This window comes from Arachis hypogaea, chromosome 14 (genome assembly GCF_003086295.3).
Source record: "Arachis hypogaea cultivar Tifrunner chromosome 14, arahy.Tifrunner.gnm2.J5K5, whole genome shotgun sequence".
Lineage (NCBI taxonomy): Eukaryota > Viridiplantae > Streptophyta > Magnoliopsida > Fabales > Fabaceae > Arachis > Arachis hypogaea.
Genome location: NC_092049.1, coordinates 85,084,418 through 85,112,024, shown reverse-complemented (window position 1 = coordinate 85,112,024; position 27,607 = coordinate 85,084,418). Strand labels below are relative to the sequence as shown.

The 27,607-nt window shown below is 39.0% G+C and overlaps 1 non-coding gene across 1 annotated transcript; it reads left to right on the top strand.

Moving 5' to 3' along the window:
• Positions 1–8,600: 8,600 nt before the first annotated feature.
• Positions 8,601–8,708, top strand: LOC112745805 (small nucleolar RNA R71). Its single transcript, XR_003173716.1, has one exon. It is a non-coding gene; the product is annotated as a small nucleolar RNA R71 (small nucleolar RNA).
• The last annotated feature ends 18,899 nt before the right edge of the window (positions 8,709–27,607 follow it).

The window sequence follows — 27,607 nt, the reverse complement described above, 5'->3', positions numbered from 1 at the left end:
TCTCTAAATTCTTGTTCCTTGTACATCAACATTCTTTGATTAAAATTTAAATATGCACTGTTCATGTCATGCATTCAGAGTCACAGAAAATACCACCACATTTGAATAAATGAGACTACTCTTAAAAATTAACTTAATTTCTCATGCATTACATCCCCTTTTCTTCTTTCTTTTTTTTATTTCAAGCACAGTGGGAAATACATCAGGCATCTTTCAGAATTAAAGCAAATTAACTGAAAACTAAAATAGAACCTAGGAATCTAACAAATAAAGGATCATGCAATACACAAAGCAAAATAGCAGAAAACCGGAACATAACATAGTAAAAGCGGGAAGGAATATAGAATGAAAGGAACTCAACTACCTTAGTTATTCTAGCGGTTGTTTTATTCTTTAGGTTGTACTCCTCCATGAAGATGATTCGCCTCCCTTTGGTACCATAAAATTAAACAGACAAGCCATAAGCGAAGCATCAACACCAAACTTAAAGGTTTGCTTGTCCTCAAGAAAAGAAGAACTAAAAACAAAAAGAAACAAATATTATGACGAAAGAAGAATAAAAGGATAAAAGAATAAGAGAGAATTAGGATTGGGTGGTGAATGATTTAAAATCAGGTGCTGAATTGGTTTAATTGGGCGTCGCATGCGACGCGTACGCGTAAGGCACGCGTATGTGTGAATCGCGGAAATTTCAAGCGACGCGTACGCGTGAACGGCCAGGGTGGAAAAACGATGCGCACGCATCAGGGACGCGTACGCGTGATGGAATTTGTGCTCCCAGCACCATTCCAGCCCCATACCATCATAACTCTCTGGCCATATACCCATTTACGCTGATTTGCAGGGTCACGCGTACGCGTGGGGGATGCGTACGCGTGGACTGGCGAAAATGCAGGTGACGCGTACGCGTGGGCTCGCTTGTGAACTAGGCACGCCACCAGCACCACTCCTGCACAACTCTCTGTTCAATTTTATTTTTCACGCACACACATATGACGCGTACTCGTCAGCAATGCTTGCACGTCGTGTGCTCGTTTTTTTTTTCAATTATCCGGTTCCTGTTCTTAAACTAGCTGCATGATCAGAAAAATAGTAAATACTCAATAAAGTAGCTCAATATGCTCCAAAGAGAGGATTCTGTTTACTGTATAAGTCCGCACTGGATTGCTAGTCAACACCACCTTCATTCCTGGGGAGAAACCTTCAGTGGGGATCTTTTTGTTTCTCCATCCCCTGGGTATTTTTTTCTTTTTGGGAACCTCCTCCTTGGTGGATGATGCATTCCCAACACCAAACTTAGGTTTGATGTCAGGAGGAATTTTATTGGTTGTCACCAAAGGAGGTTTGAGCTGCAGATTCTGTTGTCCGTCACCAGGGGGTTGTTGAAGGTTTGGATCAATAAGCTCAGGCTGCATGCACCTCTCTTCTTCACCTGTTGAATGTATATCTTTGAAAATATGAAAGACTAGTTGCTCATCATATACTCTAAGCACTAATTCACCCACTTCTACATCAATCAGAGCTCTTCTAGTGGCTAGGAATGGTCTTCCTAGAATTATAGAGGCATTCTCATCCTCCCCTGTGTCAAGAATCACAAAATCTGTTGGGAGGAAGAACTTACCCACTTTGACTAAGATATTCTCCACTAATTCATATGCAGGCTTCATAGATTTGTCTACCATCTGTAATGCTATCTTTGTGGGTTGTGCCTCTTGGATTTGCAGCTTCTTCATCACAGACAAGGGCATTAAATTGATGCTGGCTCCCAGATCATAACGCTTTCTCAAAGGTTGTGCTCCCGATGGTGCATGGAATTTGAAAGCTCCTTGGATCTGGCATCTTCTTTGGTAAGTTATTCTGAATGATGGCACTACATTCTTTAGTCAGGACCACTGTCTCATCTCCCTTTAAAGGGTTCTTCTTTGACAACAGCTCCTTCATGAACTTGACATAGAGAGGCATTTGTTTCAAAACCTCAGCAAAAGGAATATTGATTTGCAACTTTCTGAAGACTTCCAAGAACTTTGAAAATTTCTTGTCCTTGGTCTACTTTTGATGTCTCTGAGGATATGGCATTTTAGGCTTGTACTCAGGAGCCTTTGGCAATGTAAGATAAGAGTCAAGAGAGTCTGGGAATGGGTTGTCTGCATGCTTTGGAGGGACATGCTCTACTTCTTCCTTCTTCTCCTCTGGAGCTTCTTTTTCAACGGGCTTGGTGCACGAAATTGTGATTATCAACAATGGCGGCAAAGGACTTGGAGCTCTTAAACGTGAACCACACTTTGTCACAATTCCGCACAACTAACTAGCAAGTGCACTGGGTCGTCCAAGTAATAAACCTTACGTGAGTAAGGGTCGATCCCACGGAGACTGTCGGCTTGAAGCAAGCTATGGTCACCTTGTAAATCTCAGTCAGGCTAATTCATATGGTGATGGAGAATTGATAATTAAAAGATAAATAAAACATAAAATAAAGATAGAGATACTTATGTAATTCTTTGGTTGGAATTTCAGATAAGCGTATGAAGATGCTTTGTTCCTCCTGAACCTCGGCTTTCCTATTGCCTTCTTCCAATTATTCATATTCCTTTCCATGGCAAGCTTTATGTTGGGCATCATCGTTGTCAATGGCTACTTCCTGTCCTCTCAGTGAAAATGTTCCAACTGTGCTGTCACCGCACGGCTAATCATCTGCCGGTTCTCGATCATGTTGGAATAGGATCCATTGATCCTTTTGTGTCTGTCACACGCCCAACAATCGTGAGTTTGAAGCTCGTCACAGACATCCCTTCCCAGATCCTACTCAGAATACCACAGACAAGGTTTAGACGTTCCGGATCTCAGGAATGGCCGCCAATAATTCTAGCCTATACCACGAAGGTTCCAATCTTAGATTAGAAACCCAAGAGATACACATTCAAGCTTGTTTTACATGTAGAACGGAAGTGGTTGTTAGTCACGCGTTCATAGGTGAGAATGGTGATGAGTGTCACATAATCATCACATTCATCATGTTCTTGGGTGCGAATGAATATCTTAGAGAAGAAATAGACTTGAGTTGAATAGAAAAATAATAGTACTTTGTATTAATTCATGAAGAACAACAGAGCTCCACACTTTAATCTATGGTGTGTAGAAACTCCACCATTGAAAATACATAAGAACAAGGTCTAGGCATGGCCGAATGGCCAGCCTCCAAACGTGTCGAAGATAGCATAAGACTTATCAAAGATCTAAAGTATGAAAATACAATAGCAAAAGGTCCTATTTATAGAAAACTAGTAGCCTAGGGTTACAGAAATAAGTAATTAATGCAGAAATCTTCTTCCGAGCCCACTTGGTGTGTGCTTGTGCTGAGCATTGAAACTTCTATACGTAGAGACATTTCTTGGAGTTAAACGCCAGCTTTTGTGCCAGTTTGGGCATTAAACACCAGAGTTCTTGAGCTGACTTGGAATGCCTGTTTGGGCCATCAAATCTTGAGCAAGTGTGGACTATTATATATTGCTGGAAAGCCCAGGATGTCTACTTTCCAACGCAATTGAGAGCGCACCAATTGGGCTTCGGTAGCTCCAGAAAATCCGCTTGAGTGCAGGGAGGTCAGAATCCAACAGCATCTGCAGTCCTTTTTCAGCCTCTGAATCAGATTGTTGCTCAGGTCCCTCAATTTCAGCCAGAAAATACCTGAAATCACAGAAAAACACACAAACTCATAGTAAAGTCCAGAAGAGTGATTTTTATTTAAAAAATAATAAAAACATAATAAAAACTAACTAAAATATACTAAAAACATATTAAAAACAATGCCAAAAAGCGTATGAATTATCCGCTCATCACAACACCAAACTTAAATTGTTGCTTGTCCCCAAGCAACTGAAGATCATATAAGATAAAAAGAATAGAATGTACAATGAATTCCAAAAACATCTATGAAGATCAGTATTAATTAGGTGAGTTGGACTTTTAGCTTTTTGCTTCTGAACAGTTTTGGCATCTCACTTTACCCTTTGAAGTTCAGAATGATTGGCATCTATAGGAACTCAGAATTCAGATAGTGTTATTGATTCTCCTAGTGAAGTATGTTTATTCTTGAACACAGCTACTTTATGAGTCTTGGCCGTGACCCAAAGCATTTTGTTTTCCAATATTACCACCGGATACATAAATGCCACAGACACATAACTGGGTGAACCTTTTCAGATTGTGACTCAGCTTTGCTAGAGTCCCCAATTAGAGGTGTCCAGAGCTCTTAAGCACACTCTTTTTGCTTTTGGACCACGACTTTAACCGCTCAGTCTCAAGTTTTCACTTGACACCTTCACGCCACAAGCACATGGTTAGGGACAGCTTGGTTTAGCCGCTTAGGCCAGGATTTTATTCCTGTGGGCCCTCCTATCCACTGATGCTCAAAGCCTTGGATCCTTTTTATCACCTTTGCCTTTTGGTTTAAAGGGGTATTGGCTTTTTCTACTTGCTTTTCTTTTTTTATTTCTTTTCTTTTTTTTTTTCTGCAAGCTTTTTACTGCTTTTTCTTGCTTCAAGAATCAATTTTATGATTTTTCAGATCATCAGATAACATTTTTCCTTTTCCCATCATTCTTTCAAGAGCCAACAATTTTAACATTCATAAACAATCAAATTCAAAAATATACACTGTTCAAGCATTCATTCAAAAAAATAATAGTATTGCCACCACATCAAAATAACTAAACTGTTTTAAAATTTGAAATTCATGCACTTCTTTTTCTTTTTCAATTAAAAACATTTTTCATTTAAGAAAGGTGATGGATTCATTTTCATAACTTTGAGGCATAGACACTTAGACACTAATGATCATGTAATAAAGACACAAACATAAATAAACATAAAGCATAATTTTCGAAAAATAGAAAATAAAGAACAAGGAAATTAAAGAAAGGGTCCACCTTAGTGATGGCGGCTTGTTCTTCCTCTTGAAGATCTTATGGAGTGCTTGAGCTCCTCAATGTCTCTCCCTTGCCTTTGTTGTTCCTCTCTCATGGTTCTTTGGTCTTCCTTAATTTCATGGAGGAGGATGGAATGCTCTTGGTGTTCCACCCTTAGTTGTCCCATGTTGGAATTTAATTCTCCTAGGGAGGTGCTGATTTGCTCCCAATAGTTTTGTGGAGGAAAATGCATCCCTTGAGTCATCTTAGGGATTTCATGATGAGGATTTTCCTCATGCTCTTGGTGAGGTTCTCTCACTTGCTCCATCCTTTTCTTGGTGATGGGCTTGTCCTCATCAATGAGGATGTCTTCCTCTATGTCAATTCCAGTTGAATTGCAGAGGTGACAAATGAGATGAGGGAAGGCTAACCTTGCCATAGTAGAGAACTTGTCCGCCACCTTGTAGAGTTCTTGGGATATAACCTCATGAACTTCTACTTCCTCTCTAATCATGATGCTATGAATCATGATAGCCCGGTCTATAGTAACTTCAGACCGGTTGCTAGTAGGAATGACTGAGCGTTGGATGAACTCCAACCATCCCCTAGCCACGGGTTTGAGGTCATGCCTTCTTAGTTGAACCGGCTTCCCTCTTGAATCTCTCTTCCATTGAGCGCCCTCTTCACATATGTCCATGAGGACTTGGTCCGACCTTTGATCAAAGTTGACCCTTCTAGTGTATGGGTGTGCATCTCCTTGCATCATGGGCAAGTTGAATGCCACCCTTACATTCTCCGGACTAAAATCTAAGCATTTCCCCCGAACCATTGTAAGCCAATTCTTTGGGTCCGGGTTCACACTTTGATCATGGTTCTTGGTGATCCATGCATTGGCATAGAACTCTTGAACCATTAAGATTCCAACTTGTTGAATGGGGTTGGTGAGAACTTCCCAACCTCTTCTTCGGATCTCATGTCGGATCTCCGGATATTCGCCCTTTTGGAGCTTAAAAGGGACCTCGGAGATCACCTTCTTCTTGATCATAACTTCATAGAAGTGGTCTTGATGCACCTTTGAGAGGAATCTCTCCATCTCCCATGACTCGGAGGTGGAAGCTTTTGCCTTCCCTTTTCTCTTTCTAGAGGTTTCTCCGGCCTTTGGTGCCATTAATGGTTATGGAAGAACAAAAAAGTTTTAGCTTTTACCACACCAAACTTAGAAGGTTGCTCGTCCTCGAGCAAAAGAAGAAAGAAGAGAGTAGTAGAAGAAGAAATAGAGGAGATAGAGGGGGCTTCGTATTTCGGCCAAGGGGGAGAAGTAGTGTTTAGGTTGTATGAAAATGAAGGAGCGAAGATGGGTTTATATAGGAGTGGAGAGGGGGGTATGGTTCGGCCATTATAGGTGGGTTTGGGTGGGAAAGTGGTTTGAATTTGAATGGTGAGGTAGGTGGGGTTTTTTGAAGGATGGATGTGAGTGGTGAAGAGAATGGTGGGATTTGATAGGTGAGGGGTTTTTGGGGAAGAGGTATTGAGGTGATTGGTGAATGGGTGAAGAAGAGAGAGAGAGAGGTGGGGTAGGTGGGAATCCTGTGGGGTCAACGGATTCTGAGGTGTCAAGGATTTCTCATCCCTGCACCATGTGGCGTGCAAAATGCCCCTTGCTACCAATCCTGGCGTTAAACGCCAGGCTGCTGCCTATTTCTGGCGTTTAACGCCAGCTTCTTGCCCATTCTTGGCGTTAAACGCCAGTCTGGTGCCCATTTCTGGCGTTTAAACGCCAGTAAGTTTCTCCTCCAGGGTGTTCTATTTTTCATTCTGTTTTTCCTTTTGTTTTTGCTTTTTCTATTGTTTTTGTGACTTCACATGATCATCAACCTATAGAAAACATAAAAATAACAAAAGAAAATAGAAATTTAACATAGATAACTAAAGATTGGGTTGCCTCCCAACAAGCGCTTCTTTAATGTCAATAGCTTGACAGTGGGCTCTCATGGAGCCTCACAGATGTTCAGAGCAATGTTGGAACCTCCCAATACCAAACTTAGAGTTTGAATGTGCGGGTTCAACACCAAACTTAAAGTTTGGTTGTGGCCTCCCAACACCAAACTTAGAGTTTGACTGTGGGGGCTCTGTTTGACTCTGTATGGAGAGAAGCTCTTCATGCTTCTTCTCCATGGTGACAGAAGGATATCCTTGAGCTTTAAACACAAGGGAGTCTTCATTCACTTGAATGATCAATTCTCCTCTGTCAACATCAATCACAGCTTTTGCTGTGGCTAGGAAGGGTCTGCCAAGGATGATGGATTCATCCATACACTTCCCAGTCTCTAAGATTATGAAATCAGCAGGGATGTAATGATCTTCAACCTTTACCAAGACATCCTCTACAAGTCCATAAGCCTGTTTCTTTGAATTGTCTGCCATCTCCAGTGAGATTCTTGTAGCTTGTACCTCAATGATCCCTAGCTTATCCATTACAGAGAGAGGCATAAGGTTTATACTTGATCCCAGGTCACACAGAGCCTTCTCAAAGGTCATGGTGCCTATGGTACAAGGTATTGAGAACTTTCCAGGATCTTGTCTCTTCAGAGGTAATTTCTGCCTAGTCAAGTCATCTAGTTCTTTGATGAGCAATGGAGGTTCATCCTCCCAAGTCTCATTACCAAACAACCTGGCATTTATCTTCATGATTGCTCCAAGGTACTTAGCAACTTGCTCTTCAGTAACATCTTCATCCTCTTCAGAGGAAGAATACTCATCAGAGCTCATGAATGGCAAAAGTAAATTTAATGGAATCTCTATGGTCTCAGTCTGAGCCTCAGATTCCCATGGTTCCTCATTAGGGAACTCCATAGAGGTCAGTGGACGTCCATTGAGGTCTTCCTCAATGGAGATCACTGCCTCTTCCTCCTTTCCAGGTTCGGCCATGTGAGACGTGTTTATGGCCTTGCACTCTCTCTTTGGATTCTCTTCTGTATTGCTTGGGAGAGTACTAGGAGGGAGTTCATTAATTTTCTTACTCAGCTGACCCACTTGTGCCTCCAAATTTCTAATGGAGGACCTTGTTTCAGTCATGAAACTTTGAGTGGTTTTGATTAGATCAGAGACAATGGTTGCTAAGTCAAAGTGGCTCTGCTTAGAATTCTCTGTTTGTTGCTGAGAAGATGATGGAAAAGGCTTGCTATTGCTAAACCTATTTCTTCCACCATTATTGTTGTTGAAACCTTGTTGAGGTCTCTGTTGATCCTTCCATGAGAGATTTGGATGATTTCTCCATGAAGGATTATAGGTGTTTCCATAGGGTTCTCTCATGTAATTCACCTCTTCCATTGCTGGGTTCTCAGGATCATAAGCTTCTTCTTCAGAGGGAGCTTCCTTAGTACTGCCTGTTGCTGCTTGCATTCCAGACAGACTCTGAAGAATCATATTGACTTGTTGGGTCAATATTTTATTCTGAGCCAATATGACATTCAGAGTATCAATATCAAGAACTCCCTTCTTCTGAGTTGTCCCATTATTCACAAGATTCCTTTCAGAAGTGTACATGAATTGGTTATTTGCAACCATTTCAATGAGTTCCTGAGCTTCTGCAGGCATCTTCTTCAGATGAAGAGATCCTCCAGCAGAGCTATCCAATGAAATCTTGGATAGTTCAGACAGACAATCATAGAAAATACCTATGATGCTCCATTCTGAAAGCATGTCAGAAGGGCACCTTCTGATCAATTGCTTATATCTTTCCCAAGCTTCATAGAGGGATTCACCTTCCTTCTGTCTGAAGGTTTGGACTTCCACTCTAAGCTTGCTCAATTTTTGAGGTGGAAAGAACTTTGCCAAGAAGGCATTGACTAGCTTTTCCCAAGAGTTCAGGCTTTCTTTAGGTTGTGAATCCAACCATGTCCTAGCTCTGTCTCTTACAGCAAAAGGAAAAAGCATAAGTCTGTAGACTTCAGGGTCAACCCCATTGGTCTTGACAGTGTCACAGATTTGCAAGAATTCAGCTAAGAACTGATGAGGATCTTCCAATGGAAGTCCATGAAACTTGCAATTATATTGCATTAGAGAAACTAATTGAGGCTTAAGCTCAAAGTTGTTTGCTCCAATAGCAGGGATTGAGATGCTTCTCCCATAGAAGTCGGGAGTAGGTGTAGTAAAGTCACCAAGCACCTTCCTTGCATTGTTGGCATTGTTGTTTTCGGCTGCCATGGTTTCTTCTTCTTTGAAAAGCTCTGTTAGGCCCTCTAGAGAGAATTGTGCTTTAGCTTCTCTTAGCTTTCTCTTCAAGGTCCTTTCAGGTTCAGGATCAGCTTGAACAAGTATGCCTTTATCTTTGTTCCTGCTCATATGAAAGAGAAGAGAACAAGAAAGTAGGGAATCCTCTATGTCACAGTATAGAGATTCCTTGAGGTGTCAGAGAAAAAGAAGAATAGAAGGAGGAGGTAGATAGAAGAGAATTCGAACATATAAAGAAGGATAGAGTTCGAATTGCACCTTGAGGAGGAGTGTTAGTCCCTTAAATAGAAGGATGTGAGAAGAGGGGAAGAATTTTCGAAAATAAATTAAGAAGATTTTGAAATAATAAAAAGAAATTTGAAAATTTGATTGAGATTTTCGAAAATTAAGATTGGGAAATAAATTAAGTGATTTTTGAAAATAATTTTGAAATTAGAAATCAAAAAGATATGATTGAGAGTTAATTTTGAAAAAGATGTGATTGAAAAGATATGATTGAGAAGATATAATTGAAAATCAAACTAAAAAGAGAAAGTTTTAAAAATTAAAGTTGATTTACTTGACTACCAAGAAATTAGAAGATATGATTCTAGAATTAAAACTTTTGATCCTTTCTTAATAGGCAAGTAACAACTAGAAAATTTTGAAGTAAATCATTAATTATAACAAGGATTTTCGAAAATAAAAAAATGGAAAGAAATTGATTTTGAAGAGACATGATTGAAAAGATATGATTTGAAAAAGATTTGAATTAAAAACAAAATCTTCCCTCTAGTGTCCTTCTGGCGTTAAACGCCCAAAATGGCATCCATTCTGGCGTTTAACGCCCAAAATGCTACCTTTTTGGGAGTTAAACGCCCACCCTGGCTGGCGTTTAAACGCCAGTTTTCCTTCTTCACTAGTCATTTTGAACGCCGAGCTTTTTCTGTTTGATTCCTCTGCTGAATGTTCTGAATCTTCAATTCTCTGTATTATTGACTTGAAAAGACATAGTTTTGAGATTTTTATGAATTTTTCAATGATGAGAAACAATCAAAATACAATTAATCTTAGGAAACTCAAATCAAACAAACAATGCATGCAGGACACCAAACTTAAAAATTTTCATATAGGAGACACTAACAAATTGAGAATGCATATGAAAAATAACAAAACACACAAAACAAGGGAATTTAAAGATCAGAGCAATGAAATCATCAAGAACAACTTGAATATTAATGAAGAACATATTGCATATTTTCGAAAAATGCAAGAAGAATGCAATTGACACTAAACTTAAAAATTGACACTAGACTCAAACAAGAAACATAAAATATTTTTTATTTTTATGATTTTAAAATTTTTTTTTGTGATTTTTGAAACTTTATATGGAAAAGAAAATAAATGGATTCAAAACTTTTAATAAGAATTCCAGGAATCATGCAATGTTAGTCTAAAGCTTCAGTCTAAAAAGATTAGACATGGTTGGCCAAGCTTCAGCAGGACATTACATTCAGCAGCTAAATTGATGAAAATCAATCAACTTTTGTGATGATAAGAACATCACCTTGAAACTCTAGAATTCATTCTTAAAAATTCTGAAAAATAAAAAGAAAAGTACCTAATCTAAGCAACAAGATGAACCGTCAGTTGTCCAAACTCGAACAATACCCGGCAATGGCGCCAAAAACTTGGTGCACGAAATTGTGATCATCAACAATGGCGCCAAAGGACTTGGAGCTCTTAAACGTGAATCACACTTTGTCACAATTCTGCACAACTAACCAGCAAGTGCACTGGGTCGTCCAAGTAATAAACCTTACGTGAGTAAGGGTCGATCCCACGGAGACTGTCGGCTTGAAGCAAGCTATGGTCACCTTGTAAATCTCAGTCAGGCTAATTCATATGGTGATGGAGAATTGATAATTAAAAGATAAATAAAACATAAAATAAAGATAGAGATACTTATGTAATTCTTTGGTTGGAATTTCAGATAAGCGTATGAAGATGCTTTGTTCCTCCTGAACCTCTGCTTTCCTATTGCCTTCTTCCAATCATTCATATTCCTTTCCATGGTAAGCTTTATGTTGGGCATCACCGTTGTCAATGGCTACTTTCCGTCCTCTCAGTGAAAACGTTCCAAATGCGCTGTCACTGCACGGCTAATCATCTGTCGGTTCTCGATCTTGTTGGAATAGGATCCATTGATCCTTTTGCGTCTGTCACACGCCCAACAATCGCGAGTTTGAAGCTCATCACAGCCATCCCTTCCCAGATCCTACTCAGAATACCACAGACAAGGTTTAGACGTTCCGGATCTCAGGAATGGCTGCCAATAATTCTAGCCTATACCACGAAGGTTCCAACCTTAGATTAGAAACCCAAGAGATACACATTCAAGCTTGTTTGCATGTAGAACGGAAGTGGTTGTCAGTCACGCGTTCATAGGTGAGAATGGTGATGAGTGCCACATAATCATCACATTCATCATGTTCTTGGGTGCGAATGAATATCTTAGAGAAGAAATAGACTTGAGTTGAATAGAAAAACAATAGTACTTTGTATTAATTCATGAAGAACAACAGAGCTCCACACCTTAATCTATGGTGTGTAGAAACTCCACCGTTGAAAATACATAAGAACAAGGTCTAGGCATGGCCGAATGGCCAGCCGTCAAACGTGTCTAAGATAGCATAAGGCTTATCAAAGATCTAAAGTATGAAAATACAATAGCAAAAGGTCCTATTTATAGAAAACTAGTAGCCTAGGGTTACAGAAATAAGTAATTAATGCAGAAATCTTCTTTCGGGCCCACTTGGTGTGTGCTTGGGCTGAGCATTGAAACTTCTATGTGTAGAGTGATGACAAGTCATCTTAGCCTAGTTTCACTAGCCTTTTTCTTTATTTTTATTAGAAGTAGGCAAGGAACTAAGTTTGGTGTTCCCACACCAACTTAGGTTCACAGAATCACAAACATACATGCATGCTAACTGCCTCTCAAGTGCTTGGGGAACAAGCAACTTTCAATATCTTTTGTAGGAAGTCATTCAATCTCTTGGAGGAAAAGGTACATCATCATGGACAGAGGAAGGACATGGAACCCAACAATGATGATGACACAGATGAAACAAATAGACTCCAAGAGGTTGTATTGTTCTCTGACTGATTCTAGTTCAAATATGTTAATTGAAAGTGCAAATGTCCCCTATTGATTAGTACCTTTCTAGATTCATTTACTGTCTGCTAGTTTGTTTGTTTTCATGCTGTTATGGCTTACTAGTCTAAGTGCTTGATTCACTTTCATCTTACTTGAATTATATGCTTTGTTCCTCATGCTTGAATAAAAGAAAAATAACTGTGAAATAGAGAAAGAGTAAAAGTCTGGTATGATATGAGACAAAATAAGATTATGTGGTGGTATGTGCTGGTTCATTAGGTGATTTATAAATAAGGCTGAATGCTGGCATGACTTTGTGATATAAACTTGAGTTACATTTCATGAGACTTGACAAATGAAAAAGGTCCAAAATAAAAGAAAAAAAACGCAAAAGAAAGAAGCAAAAAGAAATATACAAGGCTGGGCACCAATGGCTGCAAATTTGGATAAATGCCTGTGATGTTCTTGTACAAAGATAAGCTTGGATAACTAGGTTCTAAGGGGTGCTTCATCACCCGGTAACTTGGGTTAACTAACCCGGGATTGCCAACCGAAAGTCTACCATCAAGAGCTACTTTGAGACAAAGCATTTAGTAACCCAAAGAGGTGTTGGGCATCAATTTCCAAAGAACAAACAGAGATGAACAAAACAAGCTAAATGCTTGTGACGTGTGTGTGCTAAGGAGAGGCTTGAGCAAGTAAGCCCATAGGGGTGTTTCAACAACTAGCATCTTGAACCAACTGGGGCGGGAATGCTGGCTGAAAGCTTACTCTAAAAAGCTGCCTTACAACATAGCATTAAGCCTCAGCCAAGAAAGAGAGCAACAAAAAAGAAAAAAAAAAACCCCAGGGACCAAGCAATAACAAGTCTCATTTTTTGTGTAATTCAAGTAAGGATCCGAAGGAATGTTGATATCTCAGCCCCAGAATAAAAATCCCTAAGATACCATGCATAAAAACCCCGTTTACCAATATTCAATGTCTTCTAACAAAAGGCTTATACACTTCTCTGCTTCTAGTAATTTTCCTTATGTTTTACTGCTTGCTTGGGGACAAGCAAGGTTTAAGTTTGGTGTTGTGATGACAAGTCATCTTAGCCTAGTTTCACTAGCCTTTTTCTTTGTTTTTATTAGGTTTTATGCACTTTCTTGCATTCTAAGAAAGTAATTTGGATTAAAAATTCATGACTTCTTTGAATCAATCAACCACCATGTAATTGATGTTAAATCATGAGGTTTAAGCTAAATTTAATTGAATTTTAATGTTTTATAAACCTTGTGAATTTAGTGATACTTTGATTGGTTGTTTTGATTGCTTGTAGGTGAAGAAAGAAGAAAATAAGAAAAGCGTGGCCTAAGGAATGTGCCCAAAGGAAGCAACAAGCATGCCAAGAGAAGAAAAGCGTGGCAAAAATCAAGGAAGAATGGAAGCTAACTTGGAAAAGTAAACTGAGCTTCACAAGGAATGAAAGGGGAAGGCAAGGTATAAGGCTAAGTTCAAATAGTTAACTGAGCACTAAAGAAAGCAAGGAAATGGCATAAAGCTCAGTTAACTAAGTGAGCTTTATCGGGGGCTCTCAAAAATTAATTCAAAGTAAAAATCCCATAAATGAAGCCACCAAGACTTGAACCATGCACCTGAGGGATGACAAGAAGGCGCTACTCCATAAATGGCATAAAGCTCAGTTAACTAAGTGAGCTTTATCGGGGGCTCTCAAAAATTAATTCAAAGTAAAAATCCCATAAATAAAGCCACCAAGACTTGAACCATGCACCTGAGGGATGACAAGAAGGTGCTACTCCATGGAGGCAAAGGCACTCAATTGCTTTACTTAATGGAGCGCTACATTATATTGCTAGGCATAAGGAAAATCATGAAAAATAAGCCAAAATGCTTCCCACAGGATTCGAACTTGGGAATTCCTTGAAACATAAGGAAGGAGTGCCACCAAGCTTGCAAGGAAAATCAAGAGGAAATAGCTTAAATGCTTCCTCTAGGATTCGAACTTGGGAATTCTTTAAAACATAAGGAGGAGTGCCCACTCATCCAAGGAAATTAGCTTCAAAGATTTCCTCCACTTGCTCCCACCAGGATTTGAACCTGGGACCTTGAGGCTGAAAGCAAGGTGCTACATGGAAAGCTCAGTTGGTTTTTCCAACTGAGCATCACTACATCCCATCCTCTCCACACTTTGGCACAATTTTGGCGCACCAAGGAGGGCTGTCTTGCGCACAATGACACGGCCCAGCAACAAATGAAGCGCACCAAACTTGCGATGCGCACAACAAGAACACGACCTAGAGCTAAGTTGGATTTTCCAACTGAGCTCTAGTGCAATTGACACTCAACCAAGGAAGCCTTGCGCACCACAAACAACATGGGCAGCATGCTTGAAAGCTAAGTTGGATTTTCCAACTGAGCTTTCCCCTGGACGTGCAATTTGGGCTAAAAATTGGATTAAAAATCCAATTTAATTCATTTCTTCACCAAATCAAAAGCCCACCCAAATTCCAAAATCCAAGAATAGAAAGTGTATAAATAGGAGTTAGTTTGATGTAATTAGGACTTTTGAACTTTTGGGATTTTGATCTTCTTTGACCTCTAGACTTTTACTTTGAATTTTCCTTTTGAGCTTTCATTTTAATTCTAAACTTTTTGGCTTTGAGTTTGTAATTTCTGAGAACTTGGAAGGAGAATTGATCTCTCTTCTTCTTGGTTCTTGCTTGAGCTCTCTTTTATTTTCTTGTTTTGGATCTTGGGTGGAGAATTGAAGAACTTCTGTTTCAATCTCACCTTGAGATCTCTTGTTTACTTTCTCTGCATAATTGAATTTCCATTTCTGTTTACTTTACTGCTTCATCTTCTCTTTAATTCTGCAATTTACTTTTCAGTTTCTTTTGCAATTATTCTTGTTGGATCAAGGAATGATTTGAGATCTAGACTTGTTATCTAATCTCTTCCACCCTGAGATCTTCAACCTCTTTTACTTTGCTGCAAATTAAGCACTGCTTTCTCTGTTTTTAAATTCTCAAAGCATTTTGCTCTTCTGTTTAAGATCTACTTCACTGCAATTCAATTTTCTCTTTTACTGTTTAATACAATTTACTTGTTCTTGTTTAATTTCTGCAATCCCAACTCCCAATCCCTTTTACAATTCAAGCAATTTACGTTTCTTGCACTTTAAGCTTCAGCCATTTACATTACTTGCAATTTAAGTTTCTGCAATTTAATTTACTTGCACTTTAAGATTCAGCTCCTTTATTTTCCTGCTCTTTAGTTTACTGCAAATTTCCCCTTCCCCTTTACTTTCCATGCAATTTAGCTTCTGCAAATCACAAATCACTCAACCAAATCTTGATTCGCTTGACTAAATCAACCACTAAACTAAAATTGCTCAATCCTTCAATCCCTGTGGGATCGACCTCACTCATGTGAGTTATTATTACTTGATGCGACCCGGTACACTTGCCGGTGAGTTTTGTGTTGGATCATTTTCCACACATCAAGTTTTTGGCGCCGTTGCTGGGGATTGATTAGATTGACAATGATTAAGTGAAGTGGAGATCTAGATTAAGCACTTTTTCTTTTTCTTTTTACTAAGCATACTAACTGTTTGAATTTTTGCTTAAGCTAACACTAACTTCACTCTAGCAATAGAGTGTTTAATTCTGTTTCCTGGTTCTATGTTTATGTCAGGAGGAAGAAGTGATGAATCCATACCTTTTGATCCTGAAACACTTTGGAGGTTGAGAAGAGAACCAAGAAATGGAGGAAAATCCAACAAATCCACAAGTGGGAGTGGCCAACGACAATGGTCAGCCCCAAAGGAGAGTATTGGCTTCATATACACTTGCTAATCCAAGGCATTGTGGGAGTAGCATCCTTACCCCAAATGTCGATGCAAATAACTTTGAATTGAAGCCCCAACTCATCACCTTGGTGCAGAACAACTGTTCCTATGGAGGAGGCCCCTTGGAAGATCCAAACCAGCACCTATCCACCTTCCTGAGGATATGTAACACAGTGAAGACCAATGGTGTGCATCCTGACAGTTACAAATTGCTGCTATTTCCATTTTCCCTCAGAGACAAAGTCACTCAATGGTTGGAATCCTTCCCAAGAGACAGCATCAACAATTGGGATGATCTAGTAACCAAGTTCCTTGCCAAGTTTTACCCACCTCAAAGAGTTATTAGATTGAAGACTGAAGTACAAACATTCACACAAATGGATGTTGAACCCTTGTATGAGGCATGGGAACGATACAAGGCTCTAATCAGGAAGTGCCCTCCTGAGATGTTTAATGAATGGGATAAACTCCAAAATTTCTATGAAGGACTGACAATGAAAGCTCAAGAGGCACTTGACTACTCAGCAGGAGGCTCAATGCAACTCATGAAAACTGCAGAGGAGGCCCAAAATCTCATTGATATGGTGGCTAACAACCAGTATTTCTTTGCTCACCAAAGGCAATGCCAACCATCACAAAGGAAAGGAGTGATAGAGTTGGAAGGAGTGGACTCAATCCTAGCTCAAAACAAAATGATGCAGCAGCAAATTCAACAACAGTTTGAGCAAATGGCCAAGAGGATTGATAGCTTGCAAGTTGCAATAGTGAATACAAGTCAACCATCAACCACAGGGGGACAAAATGAAGAAAACCAAGAAGATCAACAGCAGGAACAACCTCAATATATGCACAACCAAGGCTCAGGCCAAAATGAAGTTTATGGTGACACCTACAATCCATCTTGGAAGAACCATCCAAACATAAGATGGGGAGATAACCACACTCAAAACCAGCAACCATGGCAAAGAAATTCAAACCAAAACAACTCAAGAAACAACCAAAACCACAACCAGCAAAACACTAACCCCAATCCATATAGAAAACCCCAAAACAACCACCCAAATTCCAGTTACTATCCACCCAATAACCAAACCACTAACCAAAACACCTACCATCAACCTTTAATATCTCACAACCAGCCACAAGCGTCACAAGACACTCAAAGAATCTCCAATTTGGAGATATTGATGGAAAAGATGATGAAGCACCAAGAGATAATGATGGAAAAACTCATGAAAAATCAAGAGATGGCCAGACAAGATCAAGAAACAGCAAGAAAAGATCAAGAAGCAGCAAGAAAAGATCAAGCCATAACAAGCAAAAACCAAGAAGCCTCAATCAGAAATCTTGAGATGCAAATGGAACAAGTAGCTAAACAAATTACAGAGATGGGTGAGAAGCAACCAAATGCATCCCCTAGTGCCACTCAAAACCACCCAAGGGACAAAGGAAAAGCTACAAAGTTGGAGGAGTGCAAAGCAATCATAGTGGGAAGTGAGAAGACTGGGGAGAAGGAAGCCATCAATCAGGAAGAACACAACAAACAAGTTCCACAAGAAGAGACAGAAGAAAGAAGTGAAGAGGATAGAAAGACCGAGAATGCAAAAAGCTCAAAGAGAGATAAGGACATCCCTGAAACACAACTACAGAAGAAGAAGGAAGGGATGAAGCCATATATCCCCAAACTTCCATATCCTCAAAGATTCAAAAAAGAAAATGAGGATAAGCAATACTCAAAGTTCCTGAACATATTCAAGACACTCAGCATCAATATTCCTTTCTTAGAAGCACTTGAACAGATGCCATTATATGCCAAATTTATGAAAGAAGTGCTAACAAAGAAAAGACCCTTGAAGGAAGGACAGATTGTTGAAATGACAATGGAGTGTAGTGCTATTCTCCAAAGAGGTCTACCAAAGAAGAAGGATGATCCTGGAAGGTTTTATATACCTTGTACCATATGAAACATAACTATTGAGAAATCATTCTGTGACCTTGGTGCAAGTATAAACTTGATGCCTCTATCTCTTATGAGGAAGCTTAAAATTTTTGAGCTGAAACCCACTCGAATAACTCTTCAAATGGCTGACAAGTCCATTCAACAAGCACTTGGAGTTGTAGAGAATGTGCTGGTAAAAGTAGGAAAATTCCTTCTCCCAGTTGATTTTGTCATCCTCGATATGGAGGAAGACCCCTAACACTCCGATCATCCTGGGGAAGCCTTTTCTGGCCACGGGCAGAGCATTGATAGATGTTGAAAAAAGGGAATTATTGTTGAGAGTACATGATGAGCACCTAGCATTCCATGTTTTTAAAACCCTGCATGAGCCCACTCAAGAAGAAGATTGTATGAAGGATAAGGCCAGGGATCAAAGCTTGAAGGAGGCATTCAATGAGTTAACTCCAAGACTTCTAAATCCATGCTCGAAAGAAGTAGAGATGGTGCAACAGACTAAAGAAATCAAGGAGGAACTAGATCCAAAATCCCCAGATGAGAACCTCAACACTCCAGATAAAGAACCACCAAGGCATGAATCATCTCCTAAGAAAGAAGAGAAGAAGAAGAGGGCAAAAGGGTGGAAAAACAAGAAAATCTCCACTGAAGGCTTCTCACCAGGGGATAAAGTGATGATGAACACCCAACCAATGAAGGTGTGTCCACAATTATCTGAGTACTATACTGTGAACCGGATCCTTTCACTTGAACATCTAGAAATCATCAAAGAGGAGACCGGAAGAAAGTTCACAGTAAGAGGAGAAAGGCTAAGGCACTATGCTTATCAGCCTCCATGATCAAAGAACAAGATGTCAAGCTAGTGACAATAAAGAAGCGCTTGTTGGGAGGCAACCCAACCTGAGGTAATTTTCTCTTCATAGCTAATTTAATAAAAGAGTTGAGTAGATTTCTCAGTATTGCAAAAAACTAAGTTTGGTGTTGCACACCAAAATAATTAAGGGGTGAATGTTGGATGCTAAGTTTGGTGTTCCACCAAAAATTTCATTAAGAATACATTGCACCCTCAGCATGATCAGTATCGGCTACAAACCATCAGAGAAACTGCTTAACAATTGTCATGTTTCTAGTTTTTAGTTGTTTTCTAGTTCATAGTTTGTTTTCTAGTCCATAGTTTATTTCCTTAATAAAAGTACTTGATGTTTCATGCATGTATTTATTCTGCTACATATAGAAGTAGGCAAGGAACTAAGTTTGGTGTTCCCACACCAACTTAGGTTCACAGAATCACAAGCATACATGCATGCTAACTGCCTCTCAAGTGCTTGGGGAACAAGCAACTTTCAATATCTTTTGTAGGAAGTCATTCAATCTCTTGGAGGAAAAGGTACATCATCATGGACAGAGGAAGGACATGGAACCCAACAATGATGATGACACAGATGAAACAAATAGACTCCAAGAGGTTGTATTGTTCTCTGACTGATTCTAGTTCAAATATGTTAATTGAAAGTGCAAATGTCCCCTATTGATTAGTATCTTTCTAGATTCATTTACTGTCTGCTAGTTTGTTTGTTTTCATGCTGTTATGGCTTACTAGTCTAAGTGCTTGATTCACTTTCATCTTACTTGAATTATATGCTTTGTTCCTCATGCTTGAATAAAAGAAAAATAACTGTGAAATAGAGAAAGAGTAAAAGTCTGTTATGATATGAGACAAAATAAGATTATGTGGTGGTATGTGCTGGTTCATTAGGTGATTTATAAATAAGGCTGAATGCTGGCATGACTTTGTGATATAAACTTGAGTTACATTTCATGAGACTTGACAAATGAAAAAGATCCAAAATAAAAGAAAAAAAATGCAAAAGAAAGAAGCAAAAAGAAATATACAAGGCTGGGCACCAATGGCTACAAATTTGGATAAATGCCTGTGATGTTCTTGTACAAAGATAAGCTTGGATAACTAGGTTCTAAGGGATGCTTCATCACCCGGTAACTTGGGTTAACTAACCCGAGATTGCCAACCGAAAGTCCACCATCAAGAGATACTTTGAGACAAAGCATTTAGTAACCCAAAGAGGTGCTGGGCATCAATTTCCAAAGAACAAACAGAGATGAACAAAACAAGCTAAATGCCTGTGATGTGTGTGTGCTAAGGAGAGGCTTGAGCAAGTAAGCCCATAGGGGTGTTTCAACACCTAGCATCTTGAACCAACTGGGGTGGGAATGCTGGCTGAAAGCTTACTCTAAAAAGCTGCCTTACAACATAGCATTAAGCCTCAGCCAAGAAAGAGAGCAACAAAAAAGAAAAAAAAAAAACCCCAGGGACCAAGCAATAACAAGTCTCATTTTTTGTGTAATTCAAGTAAGGATCCAAAGAAATGTTGATATCTCAGCCCCAGAATAAAAATCCCTAAGATACCATGCATAAAAACCCCGTTTACCAATATTCAATGTCTTCTAACAAAAGGCTTATACACTTCTCTGCTTCTAGTAATTTTCCTTATGTTTTACAGCTTGCTTGGGGACAAGCAAGGTTTAAGTATGGTGTTGTGATGACAAGTCATCTTAGCCTAGTTTCACTAGCCTTTTTCTTTGTTTTTATTAGGTTTTATGCACTTTCTTGCATTCTAAGAAAGTAATTTGGATTAAAAATGCATGACTTCTTTGAATCAATCAACCACCATGTAATTGATGTTAAATCATGAGGTTTAAGCTAAATTTAATTGAATTTTAATGATTTATAAACCTTGTGAATTTAGTGATACTTTGATTGGTTGTTTTGATTGCTTGTAGGTGAAGAAAGAAGAAAATAAGAAAAGCGTGGCCTAAGGAATGTGCCCAAAGGAAGCAACAAGCGTGCCAAGAGAAGAAAAGCGTGGCAAAAATCAAGGAAGAATGGAAGCTAAGTTGGAAAAGTAAACTGAGCTTCACAAGGAATGAAAGGGGAAGGCAAGGTATAAGGCTAAGTTCAAATAGTTAACTGAGCACTAAAGAAAGCAAGGAAATGGCATAAAGCTCAGTTAACTAAGTGAGCTTTATCGGGGGCTCTCAAAAATTAATTCAAAGTAAAAATCCCATAAATGAAGCCACCAATACTTGAACCTTGCACCTGAGGGATGACAAGAAGGCGCTACTCCATGGAGGCAAAGGCGCTCAATTGCTTTACTTAATGGAGTGCTACATTATATTGCTAGGCATAAGGAAAATCATGAAAAATAAGCCAAAATGCTTCCCCCAGGATTCGAACTTGGGAATTCCTTGAAACATAAGGAAGGAGTGTCACCAAGCTTGCAAGGAAAATCAAGAGGAAATAGCGGAAATTAGCTTCAAAGATTTCCTCCACTTGCTCCCACCAGGATTTGAACCTGGGACCTTGAGGCTGAAAGCAAGGTGCTACATGGAAAGTTCAGTTGGTTTTTCCAACTGAGCATCACTACATCCCATCCTCTCCACACTTTGGCACAATTTTAGCGCACCAAGGAGGGCTGTCTTGCGCACAATGACACGGCCCAGCAACAAATGAAGCGCACCAAACTTGCCATGCGCACAACAAGAACACGACCTAGAGCTAAGTTGGATTTTCCAACTGAGCTCTAGTGCAATTGACACTCAACCAAGGAAGCCTTGCGCACCACAAACAACATGGGCAGCATGCTTGAAAGCTAAGTTGGATTTTCCAACTGAGCTTTCCCCTGGAGGTGCAATTTGGGCTAAAAATTGGATTAAAAATCCAATTTAATTCATTTCTTCACCAAATCAAAAGCCCATCCAAATTCCAAAATCCAAGAATAGAAAGTGTATAAATAGGAGTTAGTTTGATGTAATTAGGACTTTTGAACTTTTGGGATTTTGATCTTCTTTGACCTCTAGACTTTTACTTTGAATTTTCCTTTTTGAGCTTTCATTTTAATTCTGAACTTTTTGGCTTTGAGTTTGTAATTTCTGAGAACTTGGAAGGAGAATTGATCTCTCTTCTTCTTGGTTCTGGCTTGAGCTCTCTTTTATTTTCTTGCTTTGGATCTTGGGTGGAGAATTGAAGAACTTCTGTTTCAATCTCACCTTGAGATCTCTTGTTTACTTTCTCTGCATAATTGAATTTCCATTTCTGTTTACTTTACTGCTTCATCTTCTCTTTAATTCTGCAATTTACTTTTCAGTTTCTTTTGCAATTATTCTTGTTGGATCAAGGAAGGATTTGAGATCTAGACTTGTTATCTAGTCTCTTCCACCCTGAGATCTTCAACCTCTTTTACTTTGCTGCAAATTAAGCACTGCTTTCTCTATTTTTAAATTCTCAAAGCATTTTGCTCTTCTGTTTAAGATCTACTTCACTGCAATTCAATTTTCTCTTTTACTGTTTAATGCAATTTACTTGTTCTTGTTTAATTTCTGCAATCCCAACTCCCAATCCCTTTTACAATTCAAGCAATTTATGTTTCTTGCACTTTAAGCTTCAGCCATTTACATTACTTGCAATTTAAGTTTCTGCAATTTAATTTACTTGCACTTTAAGATTCAGCTCCTTTATTTTCCTGCTCTTTAGTTTACTACAAATTTCCCCTTCCCCTTTACTTTCCATGCAATTTAGCTTCTGCAAATCACAAATCACTCAACCAAATCATGATTCGCTTGACTAAATCAACCACTAAACTAAAATTGCTCAATCCTTCAATCCCTGTGGGATCGACCTCACTCATGTGAGTTATTATTACTTGATGCGACCCAGTACACTTGCCGGTGAGTTTTGTGTTGGATCATTTTCCACACATCATAGAGACTTTTATTGGAGTTAAACGCCAGCTTTTGTGCCAATTTGGGCGTTAAACGCCAGAATTCTTGAGCTGACTTGGAACGCCTATTTGGGCCATCAAATCTTGGGCAAAGTATGGGCTATTATATATTGCTGGAAAGTCCAGAATGTCTACTTTCCAAAGCAATTAAGATCGCGCCAATTGGGTTTCTGTAGCTCCAGAAAATCTACTTTGAGTGCAGGGAGGTCAGAATCCAATAGCATCTGCAGTCCTTTTTCAGCCTCTGAAGCAGATTTTTGCTCAGGTCCCTCAATTTCAGCCAAAAAATACCTGAAATCACAGAAAAACACACAAACTCATAGTAAAGTCCAGAAGAGTTATTTTTATTTAAAAACTAATAAAAACATAATAAAAACTAACTAAAATATACTAAAAACAATGCCAAAAAGCGTATAAATTATCCGCTCATCAGGGCTTCTCACTAACTTGTGCTTCCATACTTACCACTTGTCCATTTATCAAGGTGATAGCCTTGCATTCCTCTCTTGGATTTCGAATTGTGTTACCAGGAAGGCTATTAGTGGTCCTCTAATCAATTTCATTAACTCTTGTGGCTATTTGACCCATCTGAATCTCCAAATTCTTGATTGATGCTCTGGTTTCCTACACAAAACTCCTCATCATTTCCCAATTAGAATCTTCTTGGGATTTAGAGTTTGCCTACTGAGGTCGTTGTTGCTGCTGAGACTGAAATTGGCGGTTATTGTAATTGTTCTGTTGGAAGCAGCCTTGAGAATTATTGTTGAAGTTTTGAGGTCTTTGAGGTTGGTCCCTCCATCCAAAATTTGGGTTATTTCTCCACCCCTGATTGTATGTCTTAGAATATGGATCATTGTTGGGATTCCTAGGACCACTCCCCATGTAATTGACCTGTTCAGAAAAGGATTGAGCATAATCATAAGTATCATTTTGCACAAAATTACCTGCCATGTCATAAGAGACCTCTTGAGGTAGATTTTAGGTGTTGATAGCTGAGACTTGCATGCCACCCATCTGCTGAGTAAGTAGATTTATTTGGTAAGACATAAGCTTGTTCTGAGCAAAAAGAGCATTAACAGCTTCCACTTCCAATATGCTTCTCTTCTGAGAGGTCTCAGAGTTCACAGGATTCCTGTTAGATGAGTATAAATATTGGTTGCTAGCCATCAATTCAATAAGCTCAATAGTCTCTTCTGGAGTCTTCTTCTTGTGGAATGAACCACCTGCAGAAGTATCTAAGCTCATCTTGGACATCTCACCTAAGCCTTCATAAAAGATATCCAGTTGGGTCCATTTGGAGAACATATCCGGAGGATATTGCCTAGTCAGTAGCTTGTATCTCTCCCAAGCTTCATAAAGAGTTTCACCCTCCTTCTGCCTGAATGTCTGAACCTCTAACCTAAGCTTAGTCAGCTTCTTTGGTGGGAAAAATTTAGTCAGAAACTCAGTAACAACCTTGTCCCAAGTATCCAAACTCTTCTTGGGTTGGGAATCTAGCCATAGCTTTTCTTTATCCCTCAGAGCAAACGGGAAGAGCATGAGTTTGTACACCTCAGGGTTCACTCCATTTGTCTTCACAGTTTCACAAATCTGCAGAAAATCAGATATAAATTGATTTGGATCTTCATGAGGAAGTACATGATACTGGCAATTTTACTGCACCAGGGTGACCAATTGTGGCTTCAACTCAAAGTTGTTCACAGCTATAGGAGGCACCACAATGCTTTTTCCATAAAGATCCGCAGTAGGGGCAGAATAAGAGCCAAGCACTCTCCTTTGTTGCTCATCCCTATTCAGATTTGCCACATTGGCATTAGCAGCATCATTAGGATCTATAGTGGATTTTTCAGCCTTGTATAGTCTTGCTTGTTGTAAACATTGTCTACAAGTCCTTTCAGGTTCAGGGTCAAAGTCTAGTAGAGGTTCCTTGTCCCTGTTCCTGCTCATAAACAGACAAAAGACAAGAAAAGATGAGATTCTCTACGTCAGAATGTAGAGAACTCCCAGTGAGGTAACTTATGTAAAATAATAAAATAGAAATACTAAATAAATAAAATAGAAAAAATTTTCGAAAGTGATAACAGAAATTAGACAAAAAATTTCGAAAATTAACAAGAATAAATAAATAGGAGAAATAGAATAAAATTAACTAGGTAACACCAAACTTAATTTCAGAAATTAAGGAAAAATATTAATACTATTTTTTTCGAAATTAATAAAGTAATAAATAAATAAAAAAATTAAAACTAAAACACCTAATCTAAGCAATCAAACAACTAATAGTTGTTAATCATAGTCAATCCCCGGTAACGACGCCAAAAACTTGGTACGAAATTTATAGTCCACAAACTAACCGACAAGTGTACCGGGTCGTACCAAGTAATACCTTAGGTGAGTGAGGGTCGATTCCACAAGGATTGATGGATCAAGCAACAATAATTGAGTGACAGGCTTAGTCAGACAAGTAGAAAATAATGTTTGAGAAGTTAAAAACATTAAAAAGTAAATTGAGAGTTTGTAGACAGGCAGGTGAATAGGTTGGGAATAAAATATGGAGAAAGTAGTTAAGGTTATACAGTTATCTATTTTTCCGGATCAATTTTTCTTACTAACTATTTTAATCATGTAAGATTTAATTTATGGCAAACTATATGTAACTAGACCCTAATTCCTTAGACCTTTCTAGTCTCCTCTAATTCTCATAAACTGCCAATTCCTTGGTCAATTAATTCCAATTAGAGGGTGAAGTTTAATTCTAGTTATTATGCCACAAAAACTCTAATTATCCAAATATAAAAGGATTATATGTCACGTATCCCGTTAAGTCCAGATAATTAGAAGTTTAGGAGAAATTGTTTTCAAGCTGTTGTTCAAGTAAAGAGCTTTTCCAAGTTATACAAGAACTCAATTAGAAAGAGGGTCATACTTCCGTTCCACCCAATTTCATAAAATAAAGAACGAAAATAATTCTTAAATTGTAAATCCATACATGAATTAAAATAGAAAAAGCAATAAAATCAATCCATACAATTAGACAGAGCTCCTAACCTTAACAATAGAGGTTTAGTTGCTCATGATTCAGAGAAGAAAACTAGGATTGTAAATTGGGTTGAGGTGGAATGAAAAGTTTTTACTAATTCGAATCCCTCCGGATCCCCCTCAGGGAAGTTTCTTTTATACCTAATTCTAATAAATTTAAAATCTAATTTCTAAAACTAAAATAATATCTTTTCCTAAATAAGATTTAAATTTAAATCAGAATTAATTAATTAATCAGCAAGCCTTCAATTGATAGATGGGGACCACTTTTTTCGTCCATTTTGTAGCTTCAAATCTGTGTTTTCTAGGCTGGAAACTGAGTCAAAACAGCCTAGAAATCGCCCCTAGCATTTTCTGCATTTTCTGCACGTGGCGCATGTCACGCGTACGCGTCTGGTACGTGCACGCGTCGATGTGCAACTTCGTTTTTCATGCGTACCCATCAGGTACGCGTACGCATCGCCATGGAAATCTTCAAATCACGCACACGCGTCAGGTACGCGCACACGTCAGGTACGCGCACGCGTCAGGTACGCGCACACGTCGCTCCTCGCTGTCATCTCCTTTAATTCTTGTGATGTAGAAACTCCATCAAATCGAGCCGAATGCTACCTAAATAAACATAATTGCACAAGACTCAAAGTAGCATCCATAGTGGCTAAAAGATAATTAATTCATGATTAAACTCAACAAATTAAATGCAAATTCACTAGGAAAAGATAGGAAAGATGCTCACGCATCAGGTTCACACTAGTGTCATGGTTTTTAGTAACCCATAAATTAGCATAGAACTATTGCACTATTAGAATCCCAACATTCAGAATGGGATTAGTTAGGACTTTCCAACCTCTTCTCTGGATCACTCTTCGGATTTTTGGATATTCATTCTTCTTGAGCATGAACAGGCCTCAGGGATCACTTTCTTCTCTACCACTACTTCATAGAAGTGGTCTTGCTGAGCTTTGGTGATGAATCTCTCCATCTCCCAAGATTCAGAGGAGGCTACTGCCTTTCCTTTCCTCTTTCTAGAGGAGTCTCCAATCTTGGGTGCCATGAATGGTAATGGAAAGAAAAAAAGCTATGCTTTTCCAACACCAAACTTAAAACTTTGCTCATCCTCCAGCAAAAATAAAGAAAAGAGAAGAATGGAGTAGAATGAGAAGAAAATAGAAGAAGATAGAGGGAGAGAGAGGGCTCGGCCTTGTGGGTCTTATGAGTGTATGAGGGGTGTGTGTATGAAGGGTTATGAGGAGGGGTATTTATAGGATGGGGAAGGGTAGAGTTCAGCCATGGGTGGGGTTTTGGGTGAGAAATTTGATTTTGAAGTGGGTGGGGGTTGGTGGGAGTTATGATGGTTTTGGGGAAGTGGTATGGATGTGATTGGACTAGGTTTATATGGAAATGTGTGTGGGGAAGTGTGAAAGTAAATGGGGTAGATAAAGATGCTGTGGGACCCACAAGTCCTGAGAGGCTTAGGGAATTCCAGATTTCCTACCCTTTGCACCGGCGTTTGAACGCCCAGGGGCTGCTCCCAGGCTGGCGTTCAACAGCAGCAATACTGCCCATTTGGGGCGTTGGACGTCCAGCCAGAGCTCCCTGACTGGCATTCAACTTTTATAATACTCCATCCAGAGTGTTCTGTTTTTACTGCTATGCATTTTGTCTCTGTTCTGACTGCTGTATATGATCATGACT